Source organism: Heteronotia binoei, chromosome 5 (genome assembly GCF_032191835.1).
Source record: "Heteronotia binoei isolate CCM8104 ecotype False Entrance Well chromosome 5, APGP_CSIRO_Hbin_v1, whole genome shotgun sequence".
Taxonomy (NCBI): domain Eukaryota; kingdom Metazoa; phylum Chordata; class Lepidosauria; order Squamata; family Gekkonidae; genus Heteronotia; species Heteronotia binoei.
Genome location: NC_083227.1, coordinates 13,475,926 through 13,489,706, shown reverse-complemented (window position 1 = coordinate 13,489,706; position 13,781 = coordinate 13,475,926). Strand labels below are relative to the sequence as shown.

The window sequence follows — 13,781 nt, the reverse complement described above, 5'->3', positions numbered from 1 at the left end:
CTGTCCAAGCATCCAACTCACCGACAGAAGGACCGTTGTCCAGAGTCCGGCCTGTTTTGGGAACAAACTTAAGTCCAGCCCTTGAACAACTCTAGATGGCCTCTAAGTGTATCAGGAGAGATGCTCAAAACCACACCTGTGCCCTGCTGGTGTCGGGCCAATGCGAATAGGACGCTGGCATAGAATGAAATGATGCTGCGGGTGCAGTTTGCATGCAGAATGGAGCTCAGAAGACTTCCTGAAACCTCTCCCCATTAAGGCACAAGGGCCGCTGGGATGGAGAGGAACCAAGGGAGGCAAGGACCACTGATGAATGTCGCCAGCTCTGGGTCGGGAAATACCTACACATTTGGGGGTGGAGGCTAGAGAGGGCAGGGTATGATGGCATAGAGCCCACCCTCCAAAGCAGCCGCTTTCTGTCCTCAATTTGATCTCGTAATCCGGCGATCAGATGTAATTCCAGGGGATCTCCCTGGACTTTGGAAACCCCATATCACGGAGAAATGTTCAACATTCTGGCTCTCCAATCAGCATGAAGGAGTCATCCCATTCGATCCTGTCAGGGCCTCCTAGTCACCAAAAGGCAAGTTTCGTATTCTTGCTGGCACCTTCCTTGGCAAGACCTTAACCCGTGTCTCCTGGGACTGTGCCCTTGTGTTTCCTGGCCCTGACGTAGTCATTCCTCCTGGCGCTTACAATAGGCCCTGTATGAAGAGCTCTTGGAGGATTGGCTACATCAGAGGGGTGTGACCTAATATGCAAAGCAGCTCCTGCTACAAATAGAACCCATTTGTTCCTCCCAGTCCTGTGTCTGGGGGAGGCTGGTGCCAGGGGGTGTGGCCACATCACCACGCCCCGCCCCTCTCTGCTAGGCAGAGGGGAGTCACCTCCTTCTGTGCTTGGTGGGCACTGGTGCTGTTTTCCATGATCTTCCCTGGCATTGCTGGGCTCTCTGCACTTTGGCCAAAGAGTTCTGCCAGTTTTCCACTCTGGGTCGGCCTAGGACACCAGCTGGAAGCCCTGGCCCCACATCAGGGTCTCAGGATGGGGCTGTAGCTGATTCCAGTGGAGGCAGGAGTTCCCTTCCCCCCATGCCACTATTTTACTCATCCAACCAGAAAAAGGCCAGCTTTTAATGCAGGCTGAGCTCTCTGCTCGTGACCTGAGTTCGATCCCTGCCAGAAGCTGGGATTTCAGGTAGGCAGCTCGAGGTTGACTCAGCCTTCCATCCTTCCGAGGTCCGTAAAATGAGTCCCCAGATTGCTGGGGGCAAAGCGTAGATGACTGGGGAAGGCAATGGCAAACCACCCCGTCAAAAGTCTGCCGTGAAAACGTTGTGAAAGCAGCATCACCCTAGAGTCGGAAACGACTGGTGCTTGCACAGGGGACCTTTCCTTTTCCTCTTCCAAATGAGCTGCGGACGGGACAGGGGCGATGCAGTTGGAGCAGCTACGTTCTCTCCCTGTGTGTTCAGTTTGCAAAACACTGCTGAGGGTGCGCCCTCAAACACATCTGCGGCACCCCCTGGTGCGTTTACATTACTCCTGCTATGATCCTCACAGTGCTGCATTCCCCTGTGCCATTTGTGCCTCCTGGCCCTGTGTCTATCGGGAGGCTGATGCCAGGGGGTGTGGCCACATCAGCATGCTCCGCCCCTCTCTGCCAGTCAGAGGGGAAGTCCCCTGGTGCTGTGCTTGGTGGGCACTGCTGCTGTTTCCATGACCTTCCCTGGCACTGCTGGGCTCTCCGCTCCTTGGCCACAGAGTTTTCCCAGTTTTCAACTTTGGGCCGGCTTGGGACACCAACTGGGCCCATATCAGGGCCAATTTCCGCCTGGGGAGGCTAAAAAGAGCCGGCAGGGAAAACAGGGAGGAAGAGAGGGGGGCGATTTCCCACCCGGGAGCTGGCAACCAGATATTGCAAGCAAGAGGTGGGGGAAGGGAGAGAGAGAGAGAAAGAAAGAAAGGGCATCTGGGGATTGAAGCTCGGCCGGCTGCTGGGAAGGCGAAGCCGCCCCTTCGCGAACTGCTAGTCCTCAGCGGGGCCGCCTGCAAGAAGGAACTGCTCCCCCCGGCACCGGGTGAATCCTCCGCCTGGGAAAGGCGGGTCCAAAACGACCTTAGAACTCAGAAGAAACAAAGAGGCTCCAATACAATCCGCATTTGCAGCCAAGCCGGCGATCAAACCTGCTAATCCGCTTCCGCACCCCCCCCCCCGTCTTCGGAGCTTCTTCTGCACCCGCGCATTTCCCCACCTACCCCCCCTCCGTGCAGTTCCAGCTCACCAGCAAACCATGCAATTCCAACTCACCCGATCCTGCTGTTTGGGACCGATGCATGCATCTAGACAATCTGTCCATGCAACGGGGGAGGGTTATGGCAGGAAGTGACGCCAAGCCCCCACGGCCCCCCTTGCCTGGAGGAGCGCAGGCTCATAGAATCCTAGAGTTGGAAGGGATCTCAAGGGTCATCTAGTCCAAACCCCTGCACAATGCAGGAAACTCACAAATACCTCCCCCCAAATTCACAGGCTCTTTCTTCATTGCTGTCAGATGGCCATCTAGCCTCTGTTGAAATACCTTCAAGGAAGGAGAGGCCAATTTCATAGAATCCTAGAGTTGGAAGGGACCTCCAGGGTCATCTAGTCCAACCCCCTGCACAATGCAGGAAACTCACAAATACCTCCCCCCAAATTCACAGGCTCTTTCTTCATTGCTGTCAGATGGCCATCTAGCCTCTGTTGAAATACCTTCAAGGAAGGAGAGGCCAATTTCATAGAATCCTAGAGTTGGAAGGGACCTCCAGGGTCATCTAGTCCAACCCCCTGCACAATGCAGGAAACTCACAAACACCTCCCCCCAAATTCACAGGATCTTCATTGCTGTCAGATGGCCATCTAGCCTCTGTTGAAATACCTCCAAGGAAGGAGAGTCCAATTTCATAGAATCCTAGATTTGGAAGGGATCTCCAGGGTCATCTAGTCCTACCCCCTGCTCTCTCTCTCTCTCTCTCTCTCGGCTTGACTTCGCGAACGAAGATTTAAGAAGGGTGCAGTAGTCCACGTCTGCTGCAGGCTCGCTGCTGGCTGACAAGACCAATGCGGGACAGGCAGATCCGGCCACTGTGGCTGCAGGGAAAAGTCTGATTTGGGGTTGGTGCTGTAGCAGTGCGATTCTTCCTCAATCTCCTTTTGTCCTCAAGACCAGCTATGCGTGCGTTCTCAAAGGAAAAGACAGCCTGGTGGATGGTGTGCCTCCATGCTTTGCGATCTGAGGCTAGGTCAGACCACTGGTGATGGTTGATGCGACAGGTGCCAAGGGATTTCTTCAAGGAGTCCTTGTACCTCTTCTTTGGTGCCCCTCTATTTCGATGGCTGGTGGAAAGTTCGCCATACAGAGCAATCTTGGAAAGGTGGTGGTTTTCCATCCTAGAAATATGCCCTGCCCAGCGCAGCTGCGTCTTCAACAACACAATGCAGGAAACTCACAAACACCTCCCACTAATTCACAGGATCTTCATCGCTGTCAGATGGCCATCTAGCCTCTATTGAAATACCTCCAAGGAAGGAGAGTCCAATTTCATAGAATCCTAGAGTTGGAAGGGACCTCCAGGGTCATCTAGTCCAACCACCTGAAAAATGCAGGAAACTCACAAACACCTCCCCCCAAATTCACAGGATCTTCATTGCTGTCAGATGGCCATCTAGCCTCTTGAAATGCCTCCAAGAAAGGAGAGCCCAATTTCATAGAATCATAGAGTTGGAAGGGACCTCCAGGGTCATCTAGTCCAACCCCCTGCACAATGCAGGAAACTCACAAATACCTCCCCCTAAATTCACTGTATCTTCATTGCTGTCAGATGGCTATCTAGCCTCTGTTTAAAAACCTCCAAGGAAAGAGAACCCACCACCTCCCGAGGAACCCTGTTCCACTGAGGAATCGCTTTAATGGTCAGGAAGTTCTTCCTAATGTTGAGCTGGAAACTCTTTTGATTCAATTTCAACCCATTGGTTCTGGTCCCACCTTCTGGGGCCACAGAAAATAATTCCACCCCATCCTCTATAGGACAGCCCTTCAAAGACTTGAAGATGGTGATCCTATCACCTCTCAGCCACCTCCTCTCCAGGCTAAACGTCCCCTGCTCCTTCAACCTTTCCTCATAGGACTTGGTCTCCAGATCCCTCACCATCTTCATTGCCCTCCTTTGGACCCATTCCAGCTTGTCTATATCCTTCTTAAAGTGTGGTGCCCAAAACTGAACACAATACTCCAGGTGAGGTCTTCCCAGAGCAAGAGTAAAGCGTCACCTCACGTGATCTGGACACTATACTTCTGTTGATACAGCCCAAAATTGCATTTGCCTTTTTAGCCACCGCATCACACTGTTGACTCATGTTCAGCATATGATCCGCTAAGACCCCTAGATCCTTTTCGCACATACTACTGCTAAGACAAGTCTCCCCCATCCTAGAACCATGCATTGGATTTTTCCTACCGAAATGCAGAACTTTACATTAATCCCTGTTAAAATTCATTTCATTGATTTTAGCCCAGTTTTCCAGCCTGTCAAGGTCATCCTGTATCCTTTTTCTGTCTTCTTCTGTGTTTGCAACCCCTCCCAATTTAGTCGCCCCCCTTGAACCCTCCTCTGCAAGAAGCTAAGCGGGCGGGGCAAAGGGGGAGCCAAGGAAGAGAAAAAATGCTTCCGCCTCTAAGCCCTGTTGTTGGCTGTCCAGAAGAACTGACTGGCCACTGTGTGAGACAGGATGCTGGATGAGATGGACCCTCACTGGTCTGATCCAGCAGTGCTCTTCTTGTGTTCCTTAAGAGAGTCAAAGGATTTGTCTCTGACCAGGGACATCTTTATCAGTGCATGTTATTCTGTGCTGAAAGGAAGCAGAGCTCTTCTGAAAAACAGTTGACAGCAAGTTATGGTGAGGGACCTGCCTATCTACGGGACCGCCTTTCCCCATATATCCCCCAGAGAGCACTGCGATCAGGGACAAAAAATCTGCTGTCTGCCCCTGGCCCAAAAGAAGCCAGGCTATGCACAACAAGATCTAGGGCCTTCTCGGTGGCAGCACCAGAACTCTGGAACACCCTCCCAGAAGCTATAAGGGCCCTGCGGGATTTGTCGGCGTTCCGCAGGGCCTGCAAGACCGAACTGTTTAGACAGGCTTTTCTGGTTGACTGAAAATGGGCTGCCACCGGACATCCCACAGAAGCTGGTGGTCATAGTCAGAACCCAATACCGCCAGACTGGATTGAGATAGCGTAATAGTTTTAAACTGATAAATGTATTATGGTTTTATATGTTTTATGGAATTGATTGTTTTTATGATACTGTAAGCTGCCCTGAGTCCGCTTGCGGAGAGGGCGGGATATAAATGCAAAGTAATAAAATAAAATAAATAAAATAATTATACTCCTGTCTTAATACATTCGTTCCATCATTTATATAGGCATTCTGAATTTCATACTTAAAACACATCCATTCAAGACAGCATGTATAGTTGGGGGGCGGGGTGTTGCTTCAGCTTATCCTCTGTATGTGCCTGTTTGCCCCTCTGCGCATTGGTTCAAGCGGCGATTTTTGCTCTCTTGTATCAAGTGTATCTCTCAGAGGTGCTCTCAAAAGTACTATTGCCCTGATGAAGAACAATGCATATTTGAAGCAGCCTGGACTATTACATTAAACTAATTCTTACATAATAGTTGGGGGGAAAAAACTAGCTCTTGCCACTTGTTTATTGTTCCCCAACTCTTTTATGTTTTCTGGTCGCACGTCCACTGTGGAGAGAGGCTCGCCACCAGGTTGAGCTGATTCTGCAGTCGTCATCTTGGGCTCCTTTCGTGTTTCCTCCCTTTCTTGTGCCAGCTCCCTCATTTCTTCCTGTAACTTGTTCAGAATGTGCAGATTTGGCTTGTTCTTTTTGGCATATTGCTGAAGCTCTATCATACTTTTATCAGAAGCTTCCTGTTTCACCATCTCACTGCTCTCTCCACCATACATGTGCAATAACGAGCCCCTGTTTTTCACATGTGGGTGAAGCAGCTGTAGGATTTTCTGAGATGCCAACTGTTTTCCAACTCTCTTATTTTTACACCAGCCACACACTGTGCGCTTCCCACATGTCATGACGTATTCACTCTTCTGATTTTTACAGGAATGACTTCAAACTTTATGGATGTATTACCCATTCTATGGTTTCTCTAGTTCTTCACTGTCTTTGGGCTTCTCTTCAGGGGTCATATGAACATATGAAGCTGCCTTCTACTGAATCAGACCATGGGTCCATCAAAATCAGTCTTGTCTACTCAGACTGGCAGCGGCTCTCCAGTTTCTCAAGCTGAGGTTTTTCATGCCTACTTTTGCCTGGACCCTTTTTAGTTGGAGATGCTGGGGATTGAACCTGGGACCTCCTGCTTACCAAGCAGATGCTCTACCACTGAGCCACCATCCCTCCCCTAAAGTCAGTATTGTCTACTCAGACTGGCAGCGGCTCTCCAGGTTCTCAAGCTGAGGTTTTTCATGCCTACTTTTGCCTGGACCCTTTTTAGTTGGAGATGCTGGGGATTGAACCTGGGATCTCCTGCTTACCGAGCAGATGCTCTACCACTGAGCCACCGTCCCTCCCCTAAAGTCAGTATTGTCTACTCACACTGGCAGCGGCTCTCCAGGTGCTCAGGCTGAGGTTTTTCATGCCTATTTGCCTGGATCCTTTTTAGTTGGAGATCCTTTTAGTGCTTCCTCATAAATTGATGAAATGTGACCGATTAATTGATTAAACAAGAGTGCTAGATGGCCAATCTGACAGCAAGGCAGATTCTGTGAATTTAGGGGGAGGTATGGGGTCGCAAAGAGTTGGACTCGACTGTGCGACTGAACAACAACAAAAAATTGTGAATTTCCTGCATTGCAGTTGGACTAGATGACCATGGAGGTCCCTTCCAACATTATTCTATGATTCTATAACTGGTTAAAAAAAAATGTACTAGGGCAGGGTTTCCCAAACTCCCCCCACCCTGTGGCCCGGTTATTTTTACACTTCTCCTTCTTGGCCTACTAAAATTCGGGGGTAGACCAGGAGACTTTGGGGGTGGAGCCAGGAGACTGGAAAGCCTGTTTCTTTCTTCTACAGAGGTCTCCCAGGAAAACAGAGCTCAGGCTTTGCAGCCTGTGTCAGTCTTCAAGCCCAGCTTTTATCTGCACAACACAGAAATGTTGGGGGATGGAAGGAAGGAAAATGGAGCTCAGGCTTTGCAGCCTGTGTCAGTCTTCAAGCCTAGCTTTTCTCTGCACAACAGAGAGATGGGAAAGGAAGGAAGCAGAGTAGAATTCATGCTTTGCTGGGGGCGGAGCTAGCTTTGGCTTTTCTTGCTGTTGAGGCTCCCGTGGCACAGTACCGGGTCGTGACCCTGCAAATGGGAAATGCTGTACTGGGGTATGCATTTTGCTGGCAGTGTTTGTCTCTCATATTATTGAATTACATGTATACATAATAAATGTTCTGATCTATTGATTTGTCCTCTTAGGTTATTCATTTCTCTTAAGGGAAAATTGATTTAAATAACTACATTATGGCATATTTTCGCCCTGTCAGATGGCGGCCATTTCTGCCTAAATGTCAAGGAAATCTTTTGTTGTTGTTGTTGTTCAGTGAAGCCTTCCTGAAGGAACAATGCAAAGCAATAGAGGAAAATAACAGAATGGGAAGGACAAGCAATCTCTTCAAGAAAATTGGAGAAATCAAGGGAACGTTTCGTGCAAAGATGGCCATGATAGAGGACAAAAACGGTAGGGAACTAACAGAAGCAGAAAAGATTAGGAAGAGGTGGCAAGAATACACAGAAGAATTATACAAGAAGGATCTCAATGTCCTTGACAACAATGATAGTGAAATCACTGACCCAGTGACTTACAATTACATGTAGTACTTTTTAAAAGGGGGAGGGGGAGCCTGGTTGTTACTTTCATGAGCATTTAAGGCAAAGTAGGCAATAAAATAAACTCAGGATCTTTTTAACATTAATAACATTTTAAAAAAAAAGCTTCTTTGAGCCACCAAAGTTTATACCTGAATAAATCTGTTCATCTTTAAGATGCAACCAGGCACCTCTTTATTTTCCCATCATAGAATAGAATCATAGAGTTGGAACGGACCACCAGGGTCATCTAGTCCAACCCCCTGCACAATGCAGGAAACTCACAAACACTTCCCCCTAAATTCACAGGATCTTCATCGCTGTCAGATGGCCATCTAGCCTCTGTTTAAAAACCTCCAAGGAAGGAGAGCCCACCACCTCTTGAGGAAGCCTGTTCCACTGAGGAACTGTTCTAATGGTCAGGAAGTTCTTCCTCATGTTGAGCCGGAAACTCTTTTGATTTGATTTCCACCCATTGGTTCTGCTTCTACCTTCCGGGGCCACAGAAAACAATTCCACACCCTCCTCTAGATGACAGCCCTTCAAGTACTTGAAGATGCTGACCCTATCACCTCTCAGCCGCCTCCTCTCCAGGCTAAACATGCCCAGCTCCTTCAACCTTTCCTCATAGGACTTGGTCTTCAGACCCCTCACCATCTTTGTCATCCTCCTCTGGATCCGTTCCAGCTTTTGTACAGTGAGTTTAATCATTGCTAAGATAGGTGCTTTCTGGTGGTGGGACATGTCACAGTTAATTTATGGCAATCCCGCAGGGTTCTCAAGGCAAGAGATGAACAAAGGTGGTTTGCCATTGCATGCATTTGCATAGCAACCCTGAACTATGAGTGATTAAAAAAAAAAACTCAATCTTTTAAAAAAAAATTGGTTGGAGGGGGGCACAAGTAGATGGCCTCACCTAGGGTGCCAAAAAGCCTGGCACTGGCCCTGAGCCAGATGAAGCTCTCCCATTGGCTTACAGGTGTATTCCATGCACTTGACAAATAATTGGCCCATCATGGTTCACTCAGAGACTCTGACCTCCCATTGACCGACTCGCCTCTTCCCGCCTACTGCAGGCTGGGAAATGTTGAACACGCCGCCAGAACACTCTGACCTTAGAGACTGCAACACCTCCAACTCTTCTCTGTGTCCTCTCTGTCCACTGGCCTCATGAAAAGCGTCACCGGCAACAGACCTCTACTGCCCCATCAGCGGCTCACAGAGATGGCCCCCCAGCACACCCAGCCCCCAAAGTTAGAATTCAATGGCAAAACAGTGAAATTAACAAATTGAAAGAACATTTGGTCTGGATAGCATTTGTGTGGGAAACCAATAAAACAGTAACATGTCAGAATGGAAGAATGATGGTGAGAGTATGACAAGGCAATAAATGCAGTCTGTTAATTGCTCTATTGCTTGCAAGTTTGGGTTAAACTGAGGACATGTCTTTCTCAGAGGTGTTCCTGTCCACCTAATGTACTTTTTAACATGTAACATACATTATAAACATCATTTTAGTTTGCCATTAGAAAAAAAGAATACATTAAAACCAATGTTCCCTCTAAACTGCAGAGTCTTGTGAGCAAAAATTCTACTTTGTGAGCTACTGGAAATAAGTTGTGAGCTACTGCATTAAATTATTGTGCTTTAGGGTCATCTTTTCTATCTTAGCTGGAGGCTAAAAATCTGTGAGCTAGCTCACACTAACTCGGCTTAGAGGGAACACTGATTAAAATATAGTGGAAGATGGGTTTAGTATATGTAATGAGATAAACAGCCAATATCCCTTATTTGAGTATGTCAATAGAAAAACCATTATTCTGATACACTATTCTAAAAGGGAAATAAATTGAAATACTGTGGATATATTTGGTGAGAGTGGGTTTAGCATATGTAATGAGATATTTAAAAGATAACCCCCCCCCCCCCCAATATTCCTGTTCAGTCCCAGGCAGGTGTTTGTTCCAAGTTTCATAATAATTTGCAATTCAGCAATTTCCCACTCCATTCTGTTCTCGAAGTTCCAGTAAAGCAGTTACTTTGAGGACACCCGTTGAATGTTCTGGAAGGTTAAAATGTTCTCCTACTGGTTTCTCAGATTTGCGATTCCTGATGTCAGATTTGTGCCCATTTATCCTTTGGCATAGGGTTTGTCCTGTTTGCCCTGTGTAGAGAACTGGGCATTGTTGGCATTAAATGGCATATATAATGTTGGAAGATGAACAAATGAATGAGCCTGAGATGGTGTAGTTAATGCTGTTAGGTCCAGTGACTGTGATGTCTGCGTGCAGGGATGGGATTCTAGCAGGAGCTCCTTTGCATATTAGGCCACACACCCCTGATGTAGCCAATCCTCCAAGAGATTTTAAAAAAGAGCCTTGTATGCATGTATGTAGCAGCAAAGTTGGCATCTGGGTTTATTGTAAGCTCTGGGACCAGTGTCCAAGTTCACATTAGATCAGGGGTGGGGAACCTCTGTCTCGAGGGCTGTATGCGGCCCTCGAGGTCACTTGGTGTGGCCCTCGGGGATTGCTGGGCCGAACCTAGCCATGTGGCCGCCTCTCTGGGGCCTGGCTGGCCAGCGAGGATCGTGGGGCCCAGCTGCGCTGAGCAGCAGCCTCCCCAGGGCCAGGCAGGGATCACAGGGCCACAGTGCAGCAGCCTCCCTTGGGCCTGGCTGGCAGACCAGAATTGCTGCAGGGCCTGGAAAAGTTACTGCCGCAGTTCAGTTTGTACTTGATTATCCCAGAAGGTGTGGCCTAATATGCTAATGAGTGTGACCTAATATGCTAATATTAGGGGATGTGGTCTAATATGCTGAGTTCCTGCTGGGCTTTTTCTACAAAAAAGCCCTGGACCTATGCATTTGCTTAGGGTGGCGGGCTGTGTGTGTGTGTGTGTGTGTGTGTGTGTGTGTGTGCCAGATTAGGCTCTCCCTACATGACTTCAAATAGAAAAACGATTATTTGCATTCATTTTGCTGGTCTGAATCATTCTCCCTGTTTTTTTAAGTTGATAATTTTTTATGGCCCGTGAATGATGTTATAAATATCCATATGGCCCTTGTCAGAAAAAAGGTTCCCCACCCCTGCATTAGACATTGCACTGTTGCGGGTGAGGAGTTGTTTGAGATTGGAGGGTTGTCTGTGTGTAAGAAAGTAGTTCCCCCACTACTACTTGTGAAAGAGAGCTGTCATTGTCCAGTAGAATCATGTATTCAACTGTTCTGAGCTGACAGTTGAATATGACCACTATTTTCTTTTTTAGGCCTGTCATAACAGCTTTTCTCTGGGTACGATTCTGGCTTGTTAATCTCTTTCCTGACTTCACCAGGTGGATACTTCAGATCCAAAAAGGAAACGGCTGCCTTGCTAGTTCGTAAAGTTTCAAAATGTTTGGCAGCTTAACTCTTTCGTTAATAAGCCAGTGTATAACTTCTGACTGAGGTGTCACATTCATTCATTTCACAACACTCCTCTTTCTCTCAAATCCTCCTTTCTCTCCTAAACTCAGGCTTCTGTCATCTTCTTCCTCTTACACTCTGACACTATTAGCTTTTGAGTCTCTCTCTAGCCACTAATATGTCCTTTAAGTATTTCTGCTTTTCTTCTATAGCAGAGGTGGGGAACCTTTTTTCTGCCAGGGGTCATTTGGATATTTATAATACTATTTGTGGGCCTTACAAAATTATCAACTTAAAAAACAGTGCTCCACAAAGGGAGAATGATTTAGGCTGGCAAAATTAATGTAAATAATTGTTTTTTCTATTTGAAGTCATGTAGGAAGAGCCTAATTTGGTACACACACACACCCAACCCACTGCCCTAGGCAAATGCCTAGGCCCAGGGCTTTTTTGTAGAAAAAGCCCCGCAGGAACTCATTAGCATATTAGACTACATCCCCTAATATTAGCATATTACGTCACATGCTCATTAGCATATTAGGCCACACCATCTGGGATAGTAGCTGGTGGTAGCTGACTCCCATCCCTGCCACCCCTCCCTCCCTCACGTCATGCGGAAATGGCAGCTGCGCCCAGCAGAAAGGCACCCACATACCCCAGCACAATGCCTACCACTCAGGCTCCACAGAGAGAAAGAAAGATAGAGGGAGGGAGGGAGAGAGACAGAGAGACAGACAGAAAGAAAGAAAGATGAAATGGAGGAAAGAAAGAATAATAAAGGAAAATAAAAAATGGGGGGAAGAAAGGAAAATAAAGAAATAGGGGAAGAAAGAGAAATAAATGGAAATAAAGAAATGGGGAAAAGAAAGGGTAATAAAGGAAAATAAAGAAATGGGGGAAATAAATGGAAATAAAGAAATTAGGGAAAGAAAGGGGAATAAACAGAAAAAGAAATGGGGAAGAAAGAGCAATAAAGAAATGGGGGAGAAAGGAGGAATAAATGGCAATAAAGAAATGGGAGAAAGGGGAATACAGAGAGATAAAGAAAGTGGAAAATGGAAAGAAAGGGAAATAAAGAGAAGTAATGGAAGAAAGAAAGAAAGAAAGAAAGAAAGAAAGAAAGAAAGAAAGAAAGAAAGAAAGAAAGAAAGAAAGAAAGAAAGAAAGAAAGAGGGGAAAGGGGAAATAAAGAAATGGGGGGAAGAAACGGAAAGAAAGGAAAATAAAGAAATGGGGAAAGAAAGGGAAATTAAGGGAAATAAAGAAATGGGGGGGAAGAAATAGAAAGAAAGGGAAGTAAAGAAATGAGGGGGAAACTTACTTGAACTGTGACAGTGACTTTTCCAGGCCCCTCAGTGATCCTTGCTGGCCAGCCAGGCCCTAGGAAGGCTATCAAGTTGCTCGGCTCAGCCCAGCAATCTCCAAGGGCCAGACCTAGTGCTCTCGAGGGCCATAAATGTCAACTTGTCTTTTTCCTCACAGGATTTGGGAAAGGAAATGTTTTTGCCAGTTTTGTAGATGACAGAAAGAGTTAGACTGGCAGATAACCTGAAGTATCACGTTTCACATAGATTTACAGAAAAGAAGGGCTTTTTTTGGAGCAGGAACGCAGTCCCAGCTGGCTTGGCATCAGGGGTTGTAGCCTAAAATTCAAATAAGTCCCTGCTGAGCTTTTTCTACAAAAAAGCCCCGTGTGAAACAATGGTGACAACAGGGTGTGTGGCCTAATATGCAAATTAGTTACTGCTGGTTATTTTTTTTGCTGGGCTAACGCCATGCTGGAAATTATTAGGAAGGAAATTGAAAACAAATCAGCCAGTATCATAATACCCCTGTATAAATCGATGCTGTGGTCTCATTTGGAGTACTGTGTGCAGCTCGCCGCACCTCAAAAAGGATATTATAGCATTGGAGAAAGTCCAGAAAAGGGCAACTAGAATGATTAAAGGGCTGGAACACTTTCCCTATGAAGAGAGGTTGAAACGCTTGGGATTCTTTAGCTTGGAGAAACGTCGACTACGGGGTAACATGATAGAGGTTTACAAGATAATGCATGGGATGGAGAAAGTAGAGAAAGAAGTACTTTTCTCCCTTTCTCACAATACAAGAACTCGTGGGCATTCGATGAAATTGCTGAGCAGCCAGGTTAAAACGGATAAAAGGAAGTACTTCTTCACCCAAAGGGTGATTAACATGTGGAATTCACTGCCACAGGAGGTGGTGGCGGCCACAAGCATGGCCACCTTCAAGAGGAGTTTAGATAAAAAATATGGAGCAGAGGTCCATCAGTGGCTATTAGCCACAGTGTGTGTATATATATATATATAAATTTTTTGGCCATTGTGTGATACAGAGTGTTGGACTGGATGGGCCATTGGCCTGATCCAACATGGCTTCTCTTATGTTCGACCAAAAATGCAGTGTTACCCTTCTATGGATTATCTGAGGAACATT

General features: G+C 46.8%; 2 protein-coding genes across 2 annotated transcripts in view; both read right to left on the bottom strand.

The window, feature by feature from the left end:
• The window catches only part of LOC132571718 (oocyte zinc finger protein XlCOF6-like), a gene marked incomplete at its 3' end in the record, with an annotated part of 54,144 nt that overhangs the window by 11,063 nt on the left and 29,300 nt on the right, over positions 1–13,781 (bottom strand). The window lies entirely within an intron of this gene.
• LOC132571070 (zinc finger protein 436-like) overlaps positions 1–13,781 on the bottom strand; it is a 342,318-nt gene that overhangs the window by 319,539 nt on the left and 8,998 nt on the right. The window lies entirely within an intron of this gene.